The sequence below is a fragment of the Zootermopsis nevadensis genome, unplaced genomic scaffold, assembly GCF_977971745.1.
Source record: "Zootermopsis nevadensis isolate Lab colony 2312 unplaced genomic scaffold, Znev_1.0 Znev_ptg000022l, whole genome shotgun sequence".
Taxonomy (NCBI): domain Eukaryota; kingdom Metazoa; phylum Arthropoda; class Insecta; order Blattodea; family Termopsidae; genus Zootermopsis; species Zootermopsis nevadensis.
In genome coordinates, this window is record NW_028259154.1 from 1,069,367 (window position 1) to 1,095,352 (window position 25,986).

Below are 25,986 nucleotides of genomic sequence, written 5' to 3' on the forward strand. Positions count from 1 at the left end.
TCAATGTATGTCCAAGGGTTTGGAGGATAGAGACATTTTAATTCTTCGAGATTATTCGAAAGTCAATTTTTGAAAAGGCAAATATCTCCCGATCTGTAGGAATCTGAGAGACAAAACTTATGTCACTTTGAGGGAATGTACATGTCAACATCATGTCAGAATCTCGTCAATGTATGTCCAAGGGTTTGGACGAGAGAGACATTTTAATTTTTCGAGATTATTCGAAAGTCAATTTGTAAAAGGCAAATATCTCCCGATCTGTAGGCATCTGAGAGACAAAACTTATGTCACTTTGAGGGAACGTACATGTAAACTTCCTGCCAGAGTCACGTCAATGTATGTCCAAGGGTTTGGAGGATAGAGACATTTTAATTTTTCGAGATTATTCGAAAGTCAATTTTTGAAAAGGCAAATATCTTCCGATCTGTAGGAATCTGAGAGACAAAACTTATGTCACTTTGAGGGAACGTATATGTCAACTTCATGTCAGAATCTCGTCAATGTATGTGAAAGGGTTTGGACGATAGACACATTTAAATTCTTCGAGATTATTCGAAAGTCAATTTTTAAAAGGCAAATATCTCCCGATCTGTAGGAATCTGAGAGACAAAACTTATGTCACTTTGAGGGAACGTATATGTCAACTTGCTGTCAGAGTCACGTCAATGTATGTCCAAGGGTTTGGACGATAGAGACATTTTAATTTTTCGAGATTATTCGAAAGTCAATTATTTAAAGGCAAATATCTCCCGATCTGAAGGCATCTGAGAGACAAAACTTATGTCACTTTGAGGGAACGTATATGTCAACCTCATGTCAGAATCTCGTCAATGTATGTCCAAGGGTTTGGACGATAGAGACATTTTAATTTTTCGAGATTATTCGAAAGTCAATTTTTAAAAAGCAAATATCTCCCGATCTGTAGGCATCTGAGAGGCAAAACTTATGTCACTTTGAGGGAACGTACATGTCAACTTCATGTCATAATCTCGTCAATGTATGTCCAAGGGTTTGGACGATAGAGACATTTTAATTTTTCGAGATTATTCGAAAGTTAATTCTTAAAAGGCAAATATCTCCCGATCTGTAGGAATCTGAGAGACAAAACTTATGTCGCTTTGAGGGAACATATATGTCAACTTCCTGTCAGAGTCACGTCAATGTATGTCCAAGGGTTTGGAGGATAGAGACATTTTAATTTTTCGAGATTATTCCAAAGTCAATTTTTGAAAAGGCAAATATCTCCCGATCTGTAGGAATCTGAGAGACAACACTTATGTCACATTGAGGGAACGTATATGTCAACTTCATGTCAGAGTCTCGTCAATGTATGTGCAAGGGTTTGGAGGATAGAGACATCTTAATTTTTCGAGATTATTCGAAAATCAATTTTTTAAAGGCAAATATCTCCCGAACTGTAGGATTCTGAGACACAAAACTTATGTCACTTTGAGGGAACGTATATGTCAACTTCATGTCAAAATCTCGTCAATGTATGTCCAAGGGTTTGGACGATAGAGACATTTTAATTTTTCGAGATTATTCGAAAGTCAATTATTAAAAGGCAAATATCTCCCGATCTGTAGGCATCTGAGAGACAAAACTTATGCCACTTTGAGGGAACGTATATGTCAACTTCATGTCAGAATCTCGTTAATGTATGTCCAAGTGTTTGGACGTTAGAGACATTTTAATTTTTCGAGATTATTCGAAAGTCAATTTATGAAAAAGCAAATATCTCCCGATCTGTAGGAATCTGAGAAACAAACCTTATGTCACATTGAGCGAACGTATATGTCAACTTCATGTCAGAGTCACGTCAATGTATGTGCAAGGGTTTGGATGATAGAGACATCTAAATTTTTCGAGATTATTCGAAAATCAATTTTTTGAAGGCAAATATCTCCCGAACTGTAGGAATCTGAGACACAAAACTTATGTCACTTTGAGGGAACGTATATGTAAACTTCCTGTCAGAGTCACGTCAATGTATGTCAAAGGGTTTGGAGGATAGAGACATTTTAATTTTTCGAGATTATTCGAAAGTCAATTTCTGAAAAGGCAAATATCTTCCGATCTGAAGGAATCTGAGAGACAAAACTTATGTCACTTTGAGGGAACTTATATGTCAACTTCATGTCAGAATCTCGTCAATGTATGTGAAAGGGTTTGGACGATAGAGACATTTAAATTTTTCGAGATTATTCGAAAGTCAATTTTTAAAAGGCAAATATCTCCCGATCTGTAGGAATCTGAGAGACAAAACTTATGTCACTTTGAGGGAACGTATATGTCAACTTCTTGTCAGAATATCGTCAATGTATGTCCAAGGGTTTGGACGATAGAGACATTTTAATTTTTCGAGATTATTCGAAAGTCAATTTTTAAAAGGCAAATATCTCCCGATCTGTAGGCATCTGAGAGACAAAACTTATGCCACTTTGAGGGAACGTATATGTCAACTTCATGTCAGAATCTCGTCAATGTATGTCCAAGGGTTTGGACGATAGAGACATTTTAATTTTTCGAGATTATTCGAAAGTCAATTTATGAAAAAGCAAATATCTCCCGATCTGTAGGAATCTGAGAGACAAAACGTATGTCACTTTGAGGGAACGTACATGTCAATTTCATGTCAGAATCTCGTCAATGTATGTCCAAGGGTTTGGACGATAGAGACATTTTAATTTTTCGAGATTATTCGAAAGTCAATTTTTAAAAGGCAAATATCTCCCGATCTGTAGGAATCTGAGAGACAAAACTTATGTCAGTTTGAGGGAACGTATATGTCAACTTGCTGTCAGAGTCACGTCAATGTATGTCCAAGGGTTTGGACGATAGAGACATTTTAATTTTTCGAGATTATTCGAAAGTCAATTTTTGAAAAAGCAAATATCTCCAGATCTGTAGGAATCTGAGAGACAAAACTCAAATCACTTTGAGGGAAGGCATATGTCAAGTTCATGTCAGAATCTCGTCAATGTATGTCCAAGGGTTTGGACGATAGAGACATTTTAATTTTTCGAGATTATTCGAAAGTCAATTATTTAAAGGCAAATATTTCCCGATCTGTAGGCATCTGAGAGACAAAACTTATGTCACTTTGAGGGAACGTATATGTCAACCTCATGTCAGAATCTCGTCAATGTATGTCCAAGGGTTTGGACGATAGAGACATTTTAATTTTTCGAGATTATTCGAAAGTCAATTATTTAAAGGCAAATATCTCCCGATCTGTAGGCATCTGAGAGACAAAACTTATGTCACTTTGAGGGAACGTATATGTCAACGTCATGTCAGAATCTCGTCAATGTATGTCAAAGGGTTTGGACGATAGAGACATTTTAATTTTTCGAGATTATTCGAAAGTCAATTTTTAAAAAGCAAATATCTCCCGATCTGTAGGCATCTGAGAGACAAAACGTATGTCACTTTGAGGGAACGTACATGTCAATTTCATGTCAGAATCTCGTCAATGTATGTCCAAGGGTTTGGACGATAGAGACATTTTAATTTTTCGAGATTATTCGAAAGTCAATTTTTAAAAGGCAAATATCTCCCGATCTGTAGGAATCTGAGAGACAAAACTTATGTCACTTTGAGGGAACGTATATGTCAACTTCCTGTCAGAGCCACGTCAATGTATGTCCAAGGGTTTGGAGGATAGAGACATTTTAAATTTTTCGAGATTATTCGAAAGTCAATTTTTAAAAAAACAAATATCTCCCGATCTGTAGGAATCTGAGAGACAAAATTTATGTCACTTTGAGGGAACGTATATGTCAACTTCATGTCAGAATCTCGACAATGTATGTCAAAGCGTTTGGAGGATAGAGACATTTTAATTTTTCGAGATTATTCGAAAGTCAATTTTTAAAAAGCAAATATCTCCCGATCTGTAGGCATCTGAGAGACAAAACTTATGTCACGTTGAGGGAACATATATGTCAACATCATGTCAGAATCTCGTCAATGTATGTCCAAGGGTTTGGACGATAGAGACATTTTAATTTTTCGAGATTATTCGAAAGTCAATTCTTAAAAGGCAAATATCTCCCGATCTGTAGGAATCTGAGAGACAAAACTTATGTCACTTTGAGGGAACGTGTATGTCAACTTCCTGTCACAGTCACGTCAATGTATGTCCAAGGGTTTGGAGGATAGAGACATTTTAATTTTTCGAGATTATTCGAAAGTCAATTTTTGAAAAGGCAAATATCTCCCGATCTGTAGGCATCTGAGAGACAAAACTTATGTCACTTTGAGGGAACGTTTATGTCAACCTCATGTCAGAATCTCGTCAATGTATGTCCAAGGGTTTGGACGATAGAGACATTTTAATTTTTCGAGATTATTCGAAAGTCAAATATTAAAAGGCAAATATCTCCCGATCTGTATTAATCTGAGAGACAAAACTTATGTCACTTTGAGGGAACGTATATGTCAACTTCATGTCAGAATCTCGTCAATGTATGTCAAAGGGTTTGGACGATAGAGACATTTTAATTTTTCGAGATTATTCGAAAGTCAATTCTTAAAAGGCAAATATCTCCCGATCTGTAGGAATCTGAGAGACAAAACTTATGTCACTTTGAGGGAACGTATATGTCAACTTCCTGTCAGAGTCACGTCAATGTATGTCCAAGGGTTTGGAGGATAGAGACATTTTAATTCTTCGAGATTATTCGAAAGTCAATTTTTGAAAAGGCAAATATCTCCCGATCTGTAGGAATCTGAGAGACAAAACTTATGTCACTTTGAGGGAACGTACATGTCAACATCATGTCAGAATCTCGTCAATGTATGTCCAAGGGTTTGGACGAGAGAGACATTTTAATTTTTCGAGATTATTCGAAAGTCAATTTGTAAAAGGCAAATATCTCCCGATCTGTAGGCATCTGAGAGACAAAACTTATGTCACTTTGAGGGAACGTACATGTAAACTTCCTGCCAGAGTCACGTCAATGTATGTCCAAGGGTTTGGAGGATAGAGACATTTTAATTTTTCGAGATTATTCGAAAGTCAATTTTTGAAAAGGCAAATATCTTCCGATCTGTAGGAATCTGAGAGACAAAACTTATGTCACTTTGAGGGAACGTATATGTCAACTTCATGTCAGAGTCTCGTCAATGTATGTGCAAGGGTTTGGAGGATAGAGACATCTTAATTTTTCGAGATTATTCGAAAATCAATTTTTTAAAGGCAAATATCTCCCGAACTGTAGGATTCTGAGACACAAAACTTATGTCACTTTGAGGGAACGTATATGTCAACTTCATGTCAAAATCTCGTCAATGTATGTCCAAGGGTTTGGACGATAGAGACATTTTAATTTTTCGAGATTATTCGAAAGTCAATTATTAAAAGGCAAATATCTCCCGATCTGTAGGCATCTGAGAGACAAAACTTATGCCACTTTGAGGGAACGTATATGTCAACTTCATGTCAGAATCTCGTTAATGTATGTCCAAGTGTTTGGACGTTAGAGACATTTTAATTTTTCGAGATTATTCGAAAGTCAATTTATGAAAAAGCAAATATCTCCCGATCTGTAGGAATCTGAGAAACAAACCTTATGTCACATTGAGCGAACGTATATGTCAACTTCATGTCAGAGTCACGTCAATGTATGTGCAAGGGTTTGGATGATAGAGACATCTAAATTTTTCGAGATTATTCGAAAATCAATTTTTTGAAGGCAAATATCTCCCGAACTGTAGGAATCTGAGACACAAAACTTATGTCACTTTGAGGGAACGTATATGTAAACTTCCTGTCAGAGTCACGTCAATGTATGTCAAAGGGTTTGGAGGATAGAGACATTTTAATTTTTCGAGATTATTCGAAAGTCAATTTCTGAAAAGGCAAATATCTTCCGATCTGAAGGAATCTGAGAGACAAAACTTATGTCACTTTGAGGGAACTTATATGTCAACTTCATGTCAGAATCTCGTCAATGTATGTGAAAGGGTTTGGACGATAGAGACATTTAAATTTTTCGAGATTATTCGAAAGTCTATTTTTAAAAGGCAAATATCTCCCGATCTGTAGGAATCTGAGAGACAAAACTTATGTCACTTTGAGGGAACGTATATGTCAACTTCTTGTCAGAATATCGTCAATGTATGTCCAAGGGTTTGGACGATAGAGACATTTTAATTTTTCGAGATTATTCGAAAGTCAATTTTTAAAAGGCAAATATCTCCCGATCTGTAGGCATCTGAGAGACAAAACTTATGCCACTTTGAGGGAACGTATATGTCAACTTCATGTCAGAATCTCGTCAATGTATGTCCAAGGGTTTGGACGATAGAGACATTTTAATTTTTCGAGATTATTCGAAAGTCAATTTATGAAAAAGCAAATATCTCCCGATCTGTAGGAATCTGAGAGACAAAACGTATGTCACTTTGAGGGAACGTACATGTCAATTTCATGTCAGAATCTCGTCAATGTATGTCCAAGGGTTTGGACGATAGAGACATTTTAATTTTTCGAGATTATTCGAAAGTCAATTTTTAAAAGGCAAATATCTCCCGATCTGTAGGAATCTGAGAGACAAAACTTATGTCAGTTTGAGGGATCGTATATGTCAACTTGCTGTCAGAGTCACGTCAATGTATGTCCAAGGGTTTGGACGATAGAGACATTTTAATTTTTCGAGATTATTCGAAAGTCAATTTTTGAAAAAGCAAATATCTCCAGATCTGTAGGAATCTGAGAGACAAAACTCAAATCACTTTGAGGGAAGGCATATGTCAAGTTCATGTCAGAATCTCGTCAATGTATGTCCAAGGGTTTGGACGATAGAGACATTTTAATTTTTCGAGATTATTCGAAAGTCAATTATTTAAAGGCAAATATTTCCCGATCTGTAGGCATCTGAGAGACAAAACTTATGTCACTTTGAGGGAACGTATATGTCAACCTCATGTCAGAATCTCGTCAATGTATGTCCAAGGGTTTGGACGATAGAGACATTTTAATTTTTCGAGATTATTCGAAAGTCAATTTTTAAAAAGCAAATATCTCCCGATCTGTAGGCATCTGAGAGACAAAACGTATGTCACTTTGAGGGAACGTACATGTCAATTTCATGTCAGAATCTCGTCAATGTATGTCCAAGGGTTTGGACGATAGAGACATTTTAATTTTTCGAGATTATTCGAAAGTCAATTCTTAAAAGGCAAATATCTCCCGATCTGTAGGAATCTGAGAGACAAAACTTATGTCACTTTGAGGGAACGTATATGTCAACTTCCTGCCAAAGTCACGTCAATGTATGTCCAAGGGTTTGGAGGATAGAGACATTTTAATTTTTCGAGATTATTCGAAAGTCAATTTTTAAAAAAGCAAATATCTCCCGATCTGTAGAAATCTGAGAGACAAAACTTATGTCACTTTGAGGGAACGTATATGTCAACTTCCTGTCAAAGTCACGTCAATGTATGTCCAAGGGTTTGGAGGATAGAGACATTTTAATTTTTCGAGATTATTCGAAAGTCAATTTTTGAAAAGGCAAATATCTCCCGATCTGTAGGAATCTGAGAGACAAAACTTATGTCACTTTGAGGGAACGTATATGTCAACTTCATGTCAGAATCTCGTCAATGTATGTCCAAGGGTTTGGACGATAGAGACATTTTAATTTTTCGAGATTATTCGAAAGTCAATTTTTTAAAGGCAAATATCTCCCGATCTGTAGGCATCTGAGAGACAAAACTTATGTCACTTTGAGGGAACGTATATGTCAACCTCATGTCAGAATCTCGTTAATGTATGTCCAAGGGTTTGGACGATAGAGACATTTAAATTTTTCGAGATTATTCGAAAGTCAATTCTTAAAAGGCAAATATCTCCCGATCTGTAGGAATCTGAGAGACAAAACTTATGTCACTTTGAGGAAACGTATATGTCAACTTCCTGTCAGAGTCACGTCAATGTATGTCCAAGGGTTTGGAGGATAGAGACATTTTAATTTTTCGAGATTATTCGAAAGTCAATTTTTGAAAAGGCAAATATCTCCCGATCTGTAGGAATCTGAGATACAAAATTTATGTCACTTTGAGGGAACGTATATGTCAACGTCATGTCAAAATCTCGTCAATGTATGTCCAAGGGTTTGGACGATAGAGACATTTTAATTTTTCGAGATTATTCGAAAGTCAATTTTTAAAAGGCAAATATCTCCCGATCTGTAGGCATCTGAGAGACAAAACTTATGCCACTTTGAGGGAACGTGTATGTCAACTTCATGTCAGAATCTCGTCAAGGTATGTCCAAGGGTTTGGACGATAGAGACATTTTAATTTTTCGAGATTATTCGAAAGTCAATTTATGAAAAAGCAAATATCTCCCGATCTGTAGGAATCTGAGAGACAAACCTTATGTCACATTGAGGGAACGTATATGTCAACTTCATGTCAAAATCTCGTCAATGTATGTGCAAGGGTTTGGAGGATAGAGACATTTTAATTTTTCGAGATTATTCGAAAGTCAATTTTTGAAAAGGCAAATATCTTCCGATCTGTAGGAATCTGAGAGACAAAACTTATGTCACTTTGAGGGAACGTATATGTCAACTTCATGTCAGAATCTCGTCAATGTATGTGAAAGGGTTTGGACGATAGACACATTTAAATTCTTCGAGATTATTCGAAAGTCAATTTTTAAAAGGCAAATATCTCCCGATCTGTAGGAATCTGAGAGACAAAACTTATGTCACTTTGAGGGAACGTATATGTCAACTTGCTGTCAGAGTCACGTCAATGTATGTCCAAGGGTTTGGACGATAGAGACATTTTAATTTTTCGAGATTATTCGAAAGTCAATTATTTAAAGGCAAATATCTCCCAATCTGAAGGCATCTGAGAGACAAAACGTATGTCACTTTGAGGGAACGTACATGTCAATTTCATGTCAGAATCTCGTCAATGTATGTCCAAGGGTTTGGACGATAGAGACATTTAAATTTTTCGAGATTATTCGAAAGTCAATTCTTAAAAGGCAAATATCTCCCGATCTGTAGGAATCTGAGAGACAAAGCTTATGTCACTTTGAGGGAACGTATATGTCAACTTCCTGTCAGAGCCACGTCAATGTATGTCCAAGGGTTTGGAGGATAGAGACATTTTAATTTTTCGAGATTATTCGAAAGTCAATTTTTAAAAGGCAAATATCTCCCGATCTGTAGGAATCTGAGAGACAAAACTTATGTCACTTTGAGGGAACGTATATGTCAACTTCCTGTCAGAGCCACGTCAATGTATGTCCAAGGGTTTGGAGGATAGAGACATTTTAAATTTTTCGAGATTATTCGAAAGTCAATTTTTAAAAAAACAAATATCTCCCGATCTGTAGGAATCTGAGAGACAAAATTTATGTCACTTTGAGGGAACGTATATGTCAACTTCATGTCAGAATCTCGACAATGTATGTCAAAGCGTTTGGAGGATAGAGACATTTTAATTTTTCGAGATTATTCGAAAGTCAATTTTTAAAAAGCAAATATCTCCCGATCTGTAGGCATCTGAGAGACAAAACTTATGTCACGTTGAGGGAACATATATGTCAACATCATGTCAGAATCTCGTCAATGTATGTCCAAGGGTTTGGACGATAGAGACATTTTAATTTTTCGAGATTATTCGAAAGTCAATTCTTAAAAGGCAAATATCTCCCGATCTGTAGGAATCTGAGAGACAAAACTTATGTCACTTTGAGGGAACGTGTATGTCAACTTCCTGTCACAGTCACGTCAATGTATGTCCAAGGGTTTGGAGGATAGAGACATTTTAATTTTTCGAGATTATTCGAAAGTCAATTTTTGAAAAGGCAAATATCTCCCGATCTGTAGGCATCTGAGAGACAAAACTTATGTCACTTTGAGGGAACGTTTATGTCAACCTCATGTCAGAATCTCGTCAATGTATGTCCAAGGGTTTGGACGATAGAGACATTTTAATTTTTCGAGATTATTCGAAAGTCAAATATTAAAAGGCAAATATCTCCCGATCTGTATTAATCTGAGAGACAAAACTTATGTCACTTTGAGGGAACGTATATGTCAACTTCATGTCAGAATCTCGTCAATGTATGTCAAAGGGTTTGGACGATAGAGACATTTTAATTTTTCGAGATTATTCGAAAGTCAATTCTTAAAAGGCAAATATCTCCCGATCTGTAGGAATCTGAGAGACAAAACTTATGTCACTTTGAGGGAACGTATATGTCAACTTCCTGTCAGAGTCACGTCAATGTATGTCCAAGGGTTTGGAGGATAGAGACATTTTAATTCTTCGAGATTATTCGAAAGTCAATTTTTGAAAAGGCAAATATCTCCCGATCTGTAGGAATCTGAGAGACAAAACTTATGTCACTTTGAGGGAACGTACATGTCAACATCATGTCAGAATCTCGTCAATGTATGTCCAAGGGTTTGGACGAGAGAGACATTTTAATTTTTCGAGATTATTCGAAAGTCAATTTGTAAAAGGCAAATATCTCCCGATCTGTAGGCATCTGAGAGACAAAACTTATGTCACTTTGAGGGAACGTACATGTAAACTTCCTGCCAGAGTCACGTCAATGTATGTCCAAGGGTTTGGAGGATAGAGACATTTTAATTTTTCGAGATTATTCGAAAGTCAATTTTTGAAAAGGCAAATATCTTCCGATCTGTAGGAATCTGAGAGACAAAACTTATGTCACTTTGAGGGAACGTATATGTCAACTTCATGTCAGAGTCTCGTCAATGTATGTGCAAGGGTTTGGAGGATAGAGACATCTTAATTTTTCGAGATTATTCGAAAATCAATTTTTTAAAGGCAAATATCTCCCGAACTGTAGGATTCTGAGACACAAAACTTATGTCACTTTGAGGGAACGTATATGTCAACTTCATGTCAAAATCTCGTCAATGTATGTCCAAGGGTTTGGACGATAGAGACATTTTAATTTTTCGAGATTATTCGAAAGTCAATTATTAAAAGGCAAATATCTCCCGATCTGTAGGCATCTGAGAGACAAAACTTATGCCACTTTGAGGGAACGTATATGTCAACTTCATGTCAGAATCTCGTTAATGTATGTCCAAGTGTTTGGACGTTAGAGACATTTTAATTTTTCGAGATTATTCGAAAGTCAATTTATGAAAAAGCAAATATCTCCCGATCTGTAGGAATCTGAGAAACAAACCTTATGTCACATTGAGCGAACGTATATGTCAACTTCATGTCAGAGTCACGTCAATGTATGTGCAAGGGTTTGGATGATAGAGACATCTAAATTTTTCGAGATTATTCGAAAATCAATTTTTTGAAGGCAAATATCTCCCGAACTGTAGGAATCTGAGACACAAAACTTATGTCACTTTGAGGGAACGTATATGTAAACTTCCTGTCAGAGTCACGTCAATGTATGTCAAAGGGTTTGGAGGATAGAGACATTTTAATTTTTCGAGATTATTCGAAAGTCAATTTCTGAAAAGGCAAATATCTTCCGATCTGAAGGAATCTGAGAGACAAAACTTATGTCACTTTGAGGGAACTTATATGTCAACTTCATGTCAGAATCTCGTCAATGTATGTGAAAGGGTTTGGACGATAGAGACATTTAAATTTTTCGAGATTATTCGAAAGTCAATTTTTAAAAGGCAAATATCTCCCGATCTGTAGGAATCTGAGAGACAAAACTTATGTCACTTTGAGGGAACGTATATGTCAACTTCTTGTCAGAATATCGTCAATGTATGTCCAAGGGTTTGGACGATAGAGACATTTTAATTTTTCGAGATTATTCGAAAGTCAATTTTTAAAAGGCAAATATCTCCCGATCTGTAGGCATCTGAGAGACAAAACTTATGCCACTTTGAGGGAACGTATATGTCAACTTCATGTCAGAATCTCGTCAATGTATGTCCAAGGGTTTGGACGATAGAGACATTTTAATTTTTCGAGATTATTCGAAAGTCAATTTATGAAAAAGCAAATATCTCCCGATCTGTAGGAATCTGAGAGACAAAACGTATGTCACTTTGAGGGAACGTACATGTCAATTTCATGTCAGAATCTCGTCAATGTATGTCCAAGGGTTTGGACGATAGAGACATTTTAATTTTTCGAGATTATTCGAAAGTCAATTTTTAAAAGGCAAATATCTCCCGATCTGTAGGAATCTGAGAGACAAAACTTATGTCAGTTTGAGGGAACGTATATGTCAACTTGCTGTCAGAGTCACGTCAATGTATGTCCAAGGGTTTGGACGATAGAGACATTTTAATTTTTCGAGATTATTCGAAAGTCAATTTTTGAAAAAGCAAATATCTCCAGATCTGTAGGAATCTGAGAGACAAAACTCAAATCACTTTGAGGGAAGGCATATGTCAAGTTCATGTCAGAATCTCGTCAATGTATGTCCAAGGGTTTGGACGATAGAGACATTTTAATTTTTCGAGATTATTCGAAAGTCAATTATTTAAAGGCAAATATTTCCCGATCTGTAGGCATCTGAGAGACAAAACTTATGTCACTTTGAGGGAACGTATATGTCAACCTCATGTCAGAATCTCGTCAATGTATGTCCAAGGGTTTGGACGATAGAGACATTTTAATTTTTCGAGATTATTCGAAAGTCAATTTTTAAAAAGCAAATATCTCCCGATCTGTAGGCATCTGAGAGACAAAACGTATGTCACTTTGAGGGAACGTACATGTCAATTTCATGTCAGAATCTCGTCAATGTATGTCCAAGGGTTTGGACGATAGAGACATTTTAATTTTTCGAGATTATTCGAAAGTCAATTCTTAAAAGGCAAATATCTCCCGATCTGTAGGAATCTGAGAGACAAAACTTATGTCACTTTGAGGGAACGTATATGTCAACTTCCTGCCAAAGTCACGTCAATGTATGTCCAAGGGTTTGGAGGATAGAGACATTTTAATTTTTCGAGATTATTCGAAAGTCAATTTTTAAAAAAGCAAATATCTCCCGATCTGTAGAAATCTGAGAGACAAAACTTATGTCACTTTGAGGGAACGTATATGTCAACTTCCTGTCAAAGTCACGTCAATGTATGTCCAAGGGTTTGGAGGATAGAGACATTTTAATTTTTCGAGATTATTCGAAAGTCAATTTTTGAAAAGGCAAATATCTCCCGATCTGTAGGAATCTGAGAGACAAAACTTATGTCACTTTGAGGGAACGTATATGTCAACTTCATGTCAGAATCTCGTCAATGTATGTCCAAGGGTTTGGACGATAGAGACATTTTAATTTTTCGAGATTATTCGAAAGTCAATTTTTTAAAGGCAAATATCTCCCGATCTGTAGGCATCTGAGAGACAAAACTTATGTCACTTTGAGGGAACGTATATGTCAACCTCATGTCAGAATCTCGTTAATGTATGTCCAAGGGTTTGGACGATAGAGACATTTAAATTTTTCGAGATTATTCGAAAGTCAATTCTTAAAAGGCAAATATCTCCCGATCTGTAGGAATCTGAGAGACAAAACTTATGTCACTTTGAGGAAACGTATATGTCAACTTCCTGTCAGAGTCACGTCAATGTATGTCCAAGGGTTTGGAGGATAGAGACATTTTAATTTTTCGAGATTATTCGAAAGTCAATTTTTGAAAAGGCAAATATCTCCCGATCTGTAGGAATCTGAGATACAAAATTTATGTCACTTTGAGGGAACGTATATGTCAACGTCATGTCAAAATCTCGTCAATGTATGTCCAAGGGTTTGGACGATAGAGACATTTTAATTTTTCGAGATTATTCGAAAGTCAATTTTTAAAAGGCAAATATCTCCCGATCTGTAGGCATCTGAGAGACAAAACTTATGCCACTTTGAGGGAACGTGTATGTCAACTTCATGTCAGAATCTCGTCAAGGTATGTCCAAGGGTTTGGACGATAGAGACATTTTAATTTTTCGAGATTATTCGAAAGTCAATTTATGAAAAAGCAAATATCTCCCGATCTGTAGGAATCTGAGAGACAAACCTTATGTCACATTGAGGGAACGTATATGTCAACTTCATGTCAAAATCTCGTCAATGTATGTGCAAGGGTTTGGAGGATAGAGACATTTTAATTTTTCGAGATTATTCGAAAGTCAATTTTTGAAAAGGCAAATATCTTCCGATCTGTAGGAATCTGAGAGACAAAACTTATGTCACTTTGAGGGAACGTATATGTCAACTTCATGTCAGAATCTCGTCAATGTATGTGAAAGGGTTTGGACGATAGACACATTTAAATTCTTCGAGATTATTCGAAAGTCAATTTTTAAAAGGCAAATATCTCCCGATCTGTAGGAATCTGAGAGACAAAACTTATGTCACTTTGAGGGAACGTATATGTCAACTTGCTGTCAGAGTCACGTCAATGTATGTCCAAGGGTTTGGACGATAGAGACATTTTAATTTTTCGAGATTATTCGAAAGTCAATTATTTAAAGGCAAATATCTCCCAATCTGAAGGCATCTGAGAGACAAAACGTATGTCACTTTGAGGGAACGTACATGTCAATTTCATGTCAGAATCTCGTCAATGTATGTCCAAGGGTTTGGACGATAGAGACATTTAAATTTTTCGAGATTATTCGAAAGTCAATTCTTAAAAGGCAAATATCTCCCGATCTGTAGGAATCTGAGAGACAAAGCTTATGTCACTTTGAGGGAACGTATATGTCAACTTCCTGTCAGAGCCACGTCAATGTATGTCCAAGGGTTTGGAGGATAGAGACATTTTAATTTTTCGAGATTATTCGAAAGTCAATTTTTAAAAAAGCAAATATCTCCCGATCTGTAGGAATCTGAGAGACATAACTTATGTCACTTTGAGGGAACGTATATGTCAACTTCATGTCAGAATCTCGACAATGTATGTCCAAGGGTTTGGAGGATAGAGACATTTTAATTTTTCGAGATTATTCGAAAGTCAATTTTTAAAAAGCAACTATCTCCCGATCTGTAGGCATCTGAGAGACAAAACTTATGTCACGTTGAGGGAACATATATGTCAACTTCATGTCAGAATCTCGTCAATGTATGTCCAAGGGTTTGGACGATAGAGACATTTTAATTTTTCGAGATTATTCGAAAGTCAATTCTTAAAAGGCAAATATCTCCCGATCTGTAGGAATCTGAGAGACAAAACATATGTCACTTTGAGGGAACGTATATGTCAACTTCCTGTCAGAGTCACGTCAATGTATGTCCAAGGGTTTGGAGGATAGAGACATTTTAATTTTTCGAGATTATTCGAAAGTCAATTTTTGAAAAGGCAAATATCTCCCGATCTGTAGGAATCTGAGAGACAAAACTTATGTCACTTTGAGGGAACGTATATGTCAACTTCATGTCAGAATCTCGTCAATGTATGTGAAAGGGTTTGGACGATAGACACATTTAAATTCTTCGAGATTATTCGAAAGTCAATTTTTAAAAGGCAAATATCTCCCGATCTGTAGGAATCTGAGAGACAAAACTTATGTCACTTTGAGGGAACGTATATGTCAACTTGCTGTCAGAGTCACGTCAATGTATGTCCAAGGGTTTGGACGATAGAGACATTTTAATTTTTCGAGATTATTCGAAAGTCAATTATTTAAAGGCAAATATCTCCCGATCTGAAGGCATCTGAGAGACAAAACTTATGTCACTTTGAGGGAACGTATATGTCAACCTCATGTCAGAATCTCGTCAATGTATGTCCAAGGGTTTGGACGATAGAGACATTTTAATTTTTCGAGATTATTCGAAAGTCAATTTTTAAAAAGCAAATATCTCCCGATCTGTAGGCATCTGAGAGGCAAAACTTATGTCACTTTGAGGGAACGTACATGTCAACTTCATGTCATAATCTCGTCAATGTATGTCCAAGGGTTTGGACGATAGAGACATTTTAATTTTTCGAGATTATTCGAAAGTTAATTCTTAAAAGGCAAATATCTCCCGATCTGTAGGAATCTGAGAGACAAAACTTATGTCGCTTTGAGGGAACATATATGTCAACTTCCTGTCAGAGTCACGTCAATGTATGTCCAAGGGTTTGGAGGATAGAGACATTTTAATTTTTCGAGATTATTCCAAAGTCAATTTTTGAAAAGGCAAATATCTCCCGATCTGTAGGAATCTGAGAGACAACACTTATGTCACATTGAGGGAACGTATATGTCAACTTCATGTCAGAGTCTCGTCAATGTATGTGCAAGGGTTTGGAGGATAGAGACATCTTAATTTATCGAGATTATTCGAAAATCAATTTTTTAAAGGCAAATATCTCCCGAACTGTAGGATTCTGAGACACAAAACTTATGTCACTTTGAGGGAACGTATATGTCAACTTCATGTCAAAATCTCGTCAATGTATGTCCAAGGGTTTGGACGATAGAGACATTTTAATTTTTCGAGATTATTCGAAAGTCAATTATTAAAAGGCAAATATCTCCCGATCTGTAGGCATCTGAGAGACAAAACTTATGCCACTTTGAGGGAACGTATATGTCAACTTCATGTCAGAATCTCGTTAATGTATGTCCAAGTGTTTGGACGTTAGAGACATTTTAATTTTTCGAGATTATTCGAAAGTCAATTTATGAAAAAGCAAATATCTCCCGATCTGTAGGAATCTGAGAAACAAACCTTATGTCACATTGAGCGAACGTATATGTCAACTTCATGTCAGAGTCACGTCAATGTATGTGCAAGGGTTTGGATGATAGAGACATCTAAATTTTTCGAGATTATTCGAAAATCAATTTTTTGAAGGCAAATATCTCCCGAACTGTAGGAATCTGAGACACAAAACTTATGTCACTTTGAGGGAACGTATATGTAAACTTCCTGTCAGAGTCACGTCAATGTATGTCAAAGGGTTTGGAGGATAGAGACATTTTAATTTTTCGAGATTATTCGAAAGTCAATTTCTGAAAAGGCAAATATCTTCCGATCTGAAGGAATCTGAGAGACAAAACTTATGTCACTTTGAGGGAACTTATATGTCAACTTCATGTCAGAATCTCGTCAATGTATGTGAAAGGGTTTGGACGACAGAGACATTTAAATTTTTCGAGATTATTCGAAAGTCAATTTTTAAAAGGCAAATATCTCCCGATCTGTAGGAATCTGAGAGACAAAACTTATGTCACTTTGAGGGAACGTATATGTCAACTTCTTGTCAGAATATCGTCAATGTATGTCCAAGGGTTTGGACGATAGAGACATTTTAATTTTTCGAGATTATTCGAAAGTCAATTTTTAAAAGGCAAATATCTCCCGATCTGTAGGCATCTGAGAGACAAAACTTATGCCACTTTGAGGGAACGTATATGTCAACTTCATGTCAGAATCTCGTCAATGTATGTCCAAGGGTTTGGACGATAGAGACATTTTAATTTTTCGAGATTATTCGAAAGTCAATTTATGAAAAAGCAAATATCTCCCGATCTGTACGAATCTGAGAGACAAAACGTATGTCACTTTGAGGGAACGTACATGTCAATTTCATGTCAGAATCTCGTCAATGTATGTCCAAGGGTTTGGACGATAGAGACATTTTAATTTTTCGAGATTATTCGAAAGTCAATTTTTAAAAGGCAAATATCTCCCGATCTGTAGGAATCTGAGAGACAAAACTTATGTCACTTTGAGGGAACGTATATGTCAACTTGCTGTCAGAGTCACGTCAATGTATGTCCAAGGGTTTGGACGATAGAGACATTTTAATTTTTCGAGATTATTCGAAAGTCAATTTTTGAAAAAGCAAATATCTCCAGATCTGTAGGAATCTGAGAGACAAAACTCAAATCACTTTGAGGGAAGGCATATGTCAAGTTCATGTCAGAATCTCGTCAATGTATGTCCAAGGGTTTGGACGATAGAGACATTTTAATTTTTCGAGATTATTCGAAAGTCAATTATTTAAAGGCAAATATTTCCCGATCTGTAGGCATCTGAGAGACAAAACTTATGTCACTTTGAGGGAACGTATATGTCAACCTCATGTCAGAATCTCGTCAATGTATGTCCAAGGGTTTGGACGATAGAGACATTTTAATTTTTCGAGATTATTCGAAAGTCAATTTTTAAAAAGCAAATATCTCCCGATCTGTAGGCATCTGAGAGACAAAACGTATGTCACTTTGAGGGAACGTACATGTCAATTTCATGTCAGAATCTCGTCAATGTATGTCCAAGGGTTTGGACGATAGAGACATTTTAATTTTTCGAGATTATTCGAAAGTCAATTCTTAAAAGGCAAATATCTCCCGATCTGTAGGAATCTGAGAGACAAAACTTATGTCACTTTGAGGGAACGTATATGTCAACTTCCTGCCAAAGTCACGTCAATGTATGTCCAAGGGTTTGGAGGATAGAGACATTTTAATTTTTCGAGATTATTCGAAAGTCAATTTTTAAAAAAGCAAATATCTCCCGATCTGTAGAAATCTGAGAGACAAAACTTATGTCACTTTGAGGGAACGTATATGTCAACTTCCTGTCAAAGTCACGTCAATGTATGTCCAAGGGTTTGGAGGATAGAGACATTTTAATTTTTCGAGATTATTCGAAAGTCAATTTTTGAAAAGGCAAATATCTCCCGATCTGTAGGAATCTGAGAGACAAAACTTATGTCACTTTGAGGGAACGTATATGTCAACTTCATGTCAGAATCTCGTCAATGTATGTCCAAGGGTTTGGACGATAGAGACATTTTAATTTTTCGAGATTATTCGAAAGTCAATTTTTTAAAGGCAAATATCTCCCGATCTGTAGGCATCTGAGAGACAAAACTTATGTCACTTTGAGGGAACGTATATGTCAACCTCATGTCAGAATCTCGTTAATGTATGTCCAAGGGTTTGGACGATAGAGACATTTAAATTTTTCGAGATTATTCGAAAGTCAATTCTTAAAAGGCAAATATCTCCCGATCTGTAGGAATCTGAGAGACAAAACTTATGTCACTTTGAGGAAACGTATATGTCAACTTCCTGTCAGAGTCACGTCAATGTATGTCCAAGGGTTTGGAGGATAGAGACATTTTAATTTTTCGAGATTATTCGAAAGTCAATTTTTGAAAAGGCAAATATCTCCCGATCTGTAGGAATCTGAGATACAAAATTTATGTCACTTTGAGGGAACGTATATGTCAACGTCATGTCAAAATCTCGTCAATGTATGTCCAAGGGTTTGGACGATAGAGACATTTTAATTTTTCGAGATTATTCGAAAGTCAATTTTTAAAAGGCAAATATCTCCCGATCTGTAGGCATCTGAGAGACAAAACTTATGCCACTTTGAGGGAACGTGTATGTCAACTTCATGTCAGAATCTCGTCAAGGTATGTCCAAGGGTTTGGACGATAGAGACATTTTAATTTTTCGAGATTATTCGAAAGTCAATTTATGAAAAAGCAAATATCTCCCGATCTGTAGGAATCTGAGAGACAAACCTTATGTCACATTGAGGGAACGTATATGTCAACTTCATGTCAAAGTCACGTCAATGTATGTGCAAGGGTTTGGAGGATAGAGACATTTTAATTTTTCGAGATTATTCGAAAGTCAATTTTTGAAAAGGCAAATATCTTCCGATCTGTAGGAATCTGAGAGACAAAACTTATGTCACTTTGAGGGAACGTATATGTCAACTTCATGTCAGAATCTCGTCAATGTATGTCCAAGGGTTTGGACGATAGACACATTTAAATTCTTCGAGATTATTCGAAAGTCAATTTTTAAAAGGCAAATATCTCCCGATCTGTAGGAATCTGAGAGACAAAACTTATGTCACTTTGAGGGAACGTATATGTCAACTTGCTGTCAGAGTCACGTCAATGTATGTCCAAGGGTTTGGACGATAGAGACATTTTAATTTTTCGAGATTATTCGAAAGTCAATTATTTAAAGGCAAATATCTCCCAATCTGAAGGCATCTGAGAGACAAAACGTATGTCACTTTGAGGGAACGTACATGTCAATTTCATGTCAGAATCTCGTCAATGTATGTCCAAGGGTTTGGACGATAGAGACATTTAAATTTTTCGAGATTATTCGAAAGTCAATTCTTAAAAGGCAAATATCTCCCGATCTGTAGGAATCTGAGAGACAAAGCTTATGTCACTTTGAGGGAACGTATATGTCAACTTCCTGTCAGAGCCACGTCAATGTATGTCCAAGGGTTTGGAGGATAGAGACATTTTAATTTTTCGAGATTATTCGAAAGTCAATTTTTAAAAAAGCAAATATCTCCCGATCTGTAGGAATCTGAGAGACATAACTTATGTCACTTTGAGGGAACGTATATGTCAACTTCATGTCAGAATCTCGACAATGTATGTCCAAGGGTTTGGAGGATAGAGACATTTTAATTTTTCGAGATTATTCGAAAGTCAATTTTTAAAAAGCAACTATCTCCCGATCTGTAGGCATCTGAGAGACAAAACTTATGTCACGTTGAGGGAACATATATGTCAACTTCATGTCAGAATCTCGTCAATGTATGTCCAAGGGTTTGGACGATAGAGACATTTTAATTTTTCGAGATTATTCGAAAGTCAATTCTTAAAAGGCAAATATCTCCCGATCTGTAGGAATCTGAGAGACAAAACATATGTCACTTTGAGGGAACGTATATGTCAACTTCCTGTCAGAGTCACGTCAATGTATGTCCAAGGGTTTGGAGGATAGAGACATTTTAATTTTTCGAGATTATTCGAAAGTCAATTTTTGAAAAGGCAAATATCTCCCGATCTGTAGGAATCTGAGAGACAAAACTTATGTCACTTTGAGGGAACGTATATGTCAACTTCATGTCAGAATCTCGTCAATGTATGTCCAAGGGTTTGGACGATAGAGACATTTTAATTTTTCGAGATTATTCGAAAGTCAATTTTTAAAAGGCAAATATCTCCCGATCTGTAGGCATCTGAGAGACAAAACTTATGCCACTTTGAGGGAACGTATATGTCAACTTCATGTCAGAATCTCATAAAGGTATGTCCAAGGGTTTGGACGATAGAGACATTTTAATTTTTCGAGATTATTCGAAAGTCAATTTATGAAAAAGCAAATATCTCCCGATCTGTAGGAATCTGAGAGACAAACCTTATGTCACATTGAGGGAACGTATATGTCAACTTCATGTCAAAGTCACGTCAATGTATGTGCAAGGGTTTGGAGGATAGAGACATCTTAATTTTTCGAGATTATTCGAAAATCAATTTTTGAAAAGGCAAATATCTCCCGAACTGTAGGAATCTGAGAGACAAAACTTATGTCACTTTGAGGGAACGTATATGTCAACTTCATGTCAGAATCTCGACAATGTATGTCCAAGGGTTTGGAGGATAGAGACATTTTAATTCTTCGAGATTATTCGAAAGTCAATTATTTAAAGGCAAATATCTCCCGATCTGTAGGCATCTGAGAGACAAAACTTATGTCACTTTGAGGGAACGTACATGTCAACCTCATGTCAGAGTCTCGTCAATGTATGTATAAGGGTTTGGACGATAGAGACATTTTAATTTTTCGAGATTATTCGAAAGTTAATTCTTAAAAGGCAAATATCTCCCGATCTGTAGGAATCTGAGAGACAAAACTTATGTCGCTTTGAGAGAACATATATGTCAACTTCCTGTCAGAGTCACGTCAATGTATGTCCAAGGGTTTGGAGGATAGAGACATTTTAATTTTTCGAGATTATTCCAAAGTCAATTTTTGAAAAGGCAAATATCTCCCGATCTGTAGGAATCTGAGAGACAACACTTATGTCACATTGAGGGAACGTATATGTCAACTTCATGTCAGAGTCTCGTCAATGTATGTGCAAGGGTTTGGAGGATAGAGACATCTTAATTTTTCGAGATTATTCGAAAATCAATTATTTAAAGGCAAATATCTCCCGAACTGTAGGATTCTGAGACACAAAACTTATGTCACTTTGAGGGAACGTATATGTCAACTTCATGTCAAAATCTCGTCAATGTATGTCCAAGGGTTTGGACGATAGAGACATTTTAATTTCTCGAGATTATTCGAAAGTCAATTATTAAAAGGCAAATATCTCCCGATCTGTAGGCATCTGAGAGACAAAACTTATGCCACTTTGAGGGAACGTATATGTCAACTTCATGTCAGAATCTCGTTAATGTATGTCCAAGTGTTTGGACGTTAGAGACATTTTAATTTTTCGAGATTATTCGAAAGTCAATTTATGAAAAAGCAAATATCTCCCGATCTGTAGGAATCTGAGAAACAAACCTTATGTCACATTGAGGGAACGTATATGTCAACTTCATGTCAGAGTCACGTCAATGTATGTGCAAGGGTTTGGATGATAGAGACATCTAAATTTTTCGAGATTATTCGAAAATCAATTTTTTGAAGGCAAATATCTCCCGAACTGTAGGAATCTGAGACACAAAACTTATGTCACTTTGAGGGAACGTATATGTAAACTTCCTGTCAGAGTCACGTCAATGTATGTCAAAGGGTTTGGAGGATAGAGACATTTTAATTTTTCGAGATTATTCGAAAGTCAATTTCTGAAAAGGCAAATATCTTCCGATCTGAAGGAATCTGAGAGACAAAACTTATGTCACTTTGAGGGAACTTATATGTCAACTTCATGTCAGAATCTCGTCAATGTATGTGAAAGGGTTTGGACGATAGAGACATTTAAATTTTTCGAGATTATTCGAAAGTCAATTTTTAAAAGGCAAATATCTCCCGATCTGTAGGAATCTGAGAGACAAAACTTATGTCACTTTGAGGGAACGTATATGTCAACTTCTTGTCAGAATATCGTCAATGTATGTCCAAGGGTTTGGACGATAGAGACATTTTAATTTTTCGAGATTATTCGAAAGTCAATTTTTAAAAGGCAAATATCTCCCGATCTGTAGGCATCTGAGAGACAAAACTTATGCCACTTTGAGGGAACGTATATGTCAACTTCATGTCAGAATCTCGTCAATGTATGTCCAAGGGTTTGGACGATAGAGACATTTTAATTATTCGAGATTATTCGAAAGTCAATTTATGAAAAAGCAAATATCTCCCGATCTGTAGGAATCTGAGAGACAAAACGTATGTCACTTTGAGGGAACGTACATGTCAATTTCATGTCAGAATCTCGTCAATGTATGTCCAAGGGTTTGGACGATAGAGACATTTTAAATTTTTCGAGATTATTCGAAAGTCAATTATTAAAAGGCAAATATCTCCCGATCTGTAGGAATCTGAGAGACAAAACTTATGTCACTTTGAGGGAACGTATATGTCAACTTGCTGTCAGACTCACGTCAATGTATGTCCAAGGGTTTGGACGATAGAGACATTTTAATTTTTCGAGATTATTCGAAAGTCAATTTTTGAAAAAGCAAATATCTCCAGATCTGTAGGAATCTGAGAGACAAAACTCAAATCACTTTGAGGGAAGGCATATGTCAAGTTCATGTCAGAATCTCGTCAATGTATGTCCAAGGGTTTGGACGATAGAGACATTTTAATTTTTCGAGATTATTCGAAAGTCAATTATTTAAAGGCAAATATTTCCCGATCTGTAGGCATCTGAGAGACAAAACTTATGTCACTTTGAGGGAACGTATATGTCAACCTCATGTCAGAATCTCGTCAATGTATGTCCAAGGGTTTGGACGATAGAGACATTTTAATTTTTCGAGATTATTCGAAAGTCAATTTTTAAAAAGCAAATATCTCCCGATCTGTAGGCATCTGAGAGACAAAACGTATGTCACTTTGAGGGAACGTACATGTCAATTTCATGTCAGAATCTCGTCAATGTATGTCCAAGGGTTTGGACGATAGAGACATTTTAATTTTTCGAGATTATTCGAAAGTCAATTTTTGAAAAAGCAAATATCTCCAGATCTGTAGGAATCTGAGAGACAAAACTCAAATCACTTTGAGGGAAGGCATATGTCAAGTTCATGTCAGAATCTCGTCAATGTATGTCCAAGGGTTTGGACGATAGAGACATTTTAATTTTTCGAGATTATTCGAAAGTCAATTATTTAAAGGCAAATATTTCCCGATCTGTAGGCATCTGAGAGACAAAACTTATGTCACTTTGAGGGAACGTATATGTCAACCTCATGTTAGAATCTCGTCAATGTATGTCCAAGGGTTTGGACGATAGAGACATTTTAATTTTTCGAGATTATTCGAAAGTCAATTTTTAAAAAGCAAATATCTCCCGATCTGTAGGCATCTGAGAGACAAAACGTATGCCACTTTGAGGGAACGTACATGTCAATTTCATGTCAGAATCTCGTCAATGTATGTCCAAGGGTTTGGACGATAGAGACATTTTAATTTTTCGAGATTATTCGAAAGTCAATTCTTAAAAGGCAAATATCTCCCGATCTGTAGGAATCTGAGAGACAAAACTTATGTCACTTTGAGGGAACGTATATGTCAACTTCCTGCCAAAGTCACGTCAATGTATGTCCAAGGGTTTGGAGGATAGAGACATTTTAATTTTTCGAGATTATTCGAAAGTCAATTTTTAAAAAATCAAATATCTCCCGATCTGTAGAAATCTGAGAGACAAAACTTATGTCACTTTGAGGGAACGTATATGTCAACTTCCTGTCAAAGTCACGTCAATGTATGTCCAAGGGTTTGGAGGATAGAGACATTTTAATTTTTCGAGATTATTCGAAAGTCAATTTTTGAAAAGGCAAATATCTCCCGATCTGTAGGAATCTGAGAGACAAAACTTATGTCACTTTGAGGGAACGTATATGTCAACTTCATGTCAGAATCTCGTCAATGTATGTCCAAGGGTTTGGACGATAGAGACATTTTAATTTTTCGAGATTATTCGAAAGTCAATTTTTTAAAGGCAAATATCTCCCGATCTGTAGGCATCTGAGAGACAAAACTTATGTCACTTTGAGGGAACGTATATGTCAACCTCATGTCAGAATCTCGTTAATGTATGTCCAAGGGTTTGGACGATAGAGACATTTAAATTTTTCGAGATTATTCGAAAGTCAATTCTTAAAAGGCAAATATCTCCCGATCTGTAGGAATCTGAGAGACAAAACTTATGTCACTTTGAGGGAACGTATATGTCAACTTCCTGTCAGAGTCACGTCAATGTATGTCCAAGGGTTTGAAGGATAGAGACATTTTAATTTTTCGAGATTATTCGAAAGTCAATTTTTGAAAAGGCAAATATCTCCCGATCTGTAGGAATCTGAGATACAAAATTTATGTCACTTTGAGGGAACGTATATGTCAACGTCATGTCAAAATCTCGTCAATGTATGTCCAAGGGTTTGGACGATAGAGACATTTTAATTTTTCGAGATTATTCGAAAGTCAATTTTTAAAAGGCAAATATCTCCCGATCTGTAGGCATCTGAGAGACAAAACTTATGCCACTTTGAGGGAACGTGTATGTCAACTTCATGTCAGAATCTCGTCAAGGTATGTCCAAGGGTTTGGACGATAGAGACATTTTAATTTTTCGAGATTATTCGAAAGTCAATTTATGAAAAAGCAAATATCTCCCGATCTGTAGGAATCTGAGAGACAAACCTTATGTCACATTGAGGGAACGTATATGTCAACTTCATGTCAAAGTCACGTCAATGTATGTGCAAGGGTTTGGAGGATAGAGCCATTTTAATTTTTCGAGATTATTCGAAAGTCAATTTTTGAAAAGGCAAATATCTTCCGATCTGTAGGAATCTGAGAGACAAAACTTATGTCACTTTGAGGGAACGTATATGTCAACTTCATGTCAGAATCTCGTCAATGTATGTGAAAGGGTTTGGACGATAGACACATTTAAATTCTTCGAGATTATTCGAAAGTCAATTTTTAAAAGGCAAATATCTCCCGATCTGTAGGAATCTGAGAGACAAAACTTATGTCACTTTGAGGGAACGTATATGTCAACTTGCTGTCAGAGTCACGTCAATGTATGTCCAAGGG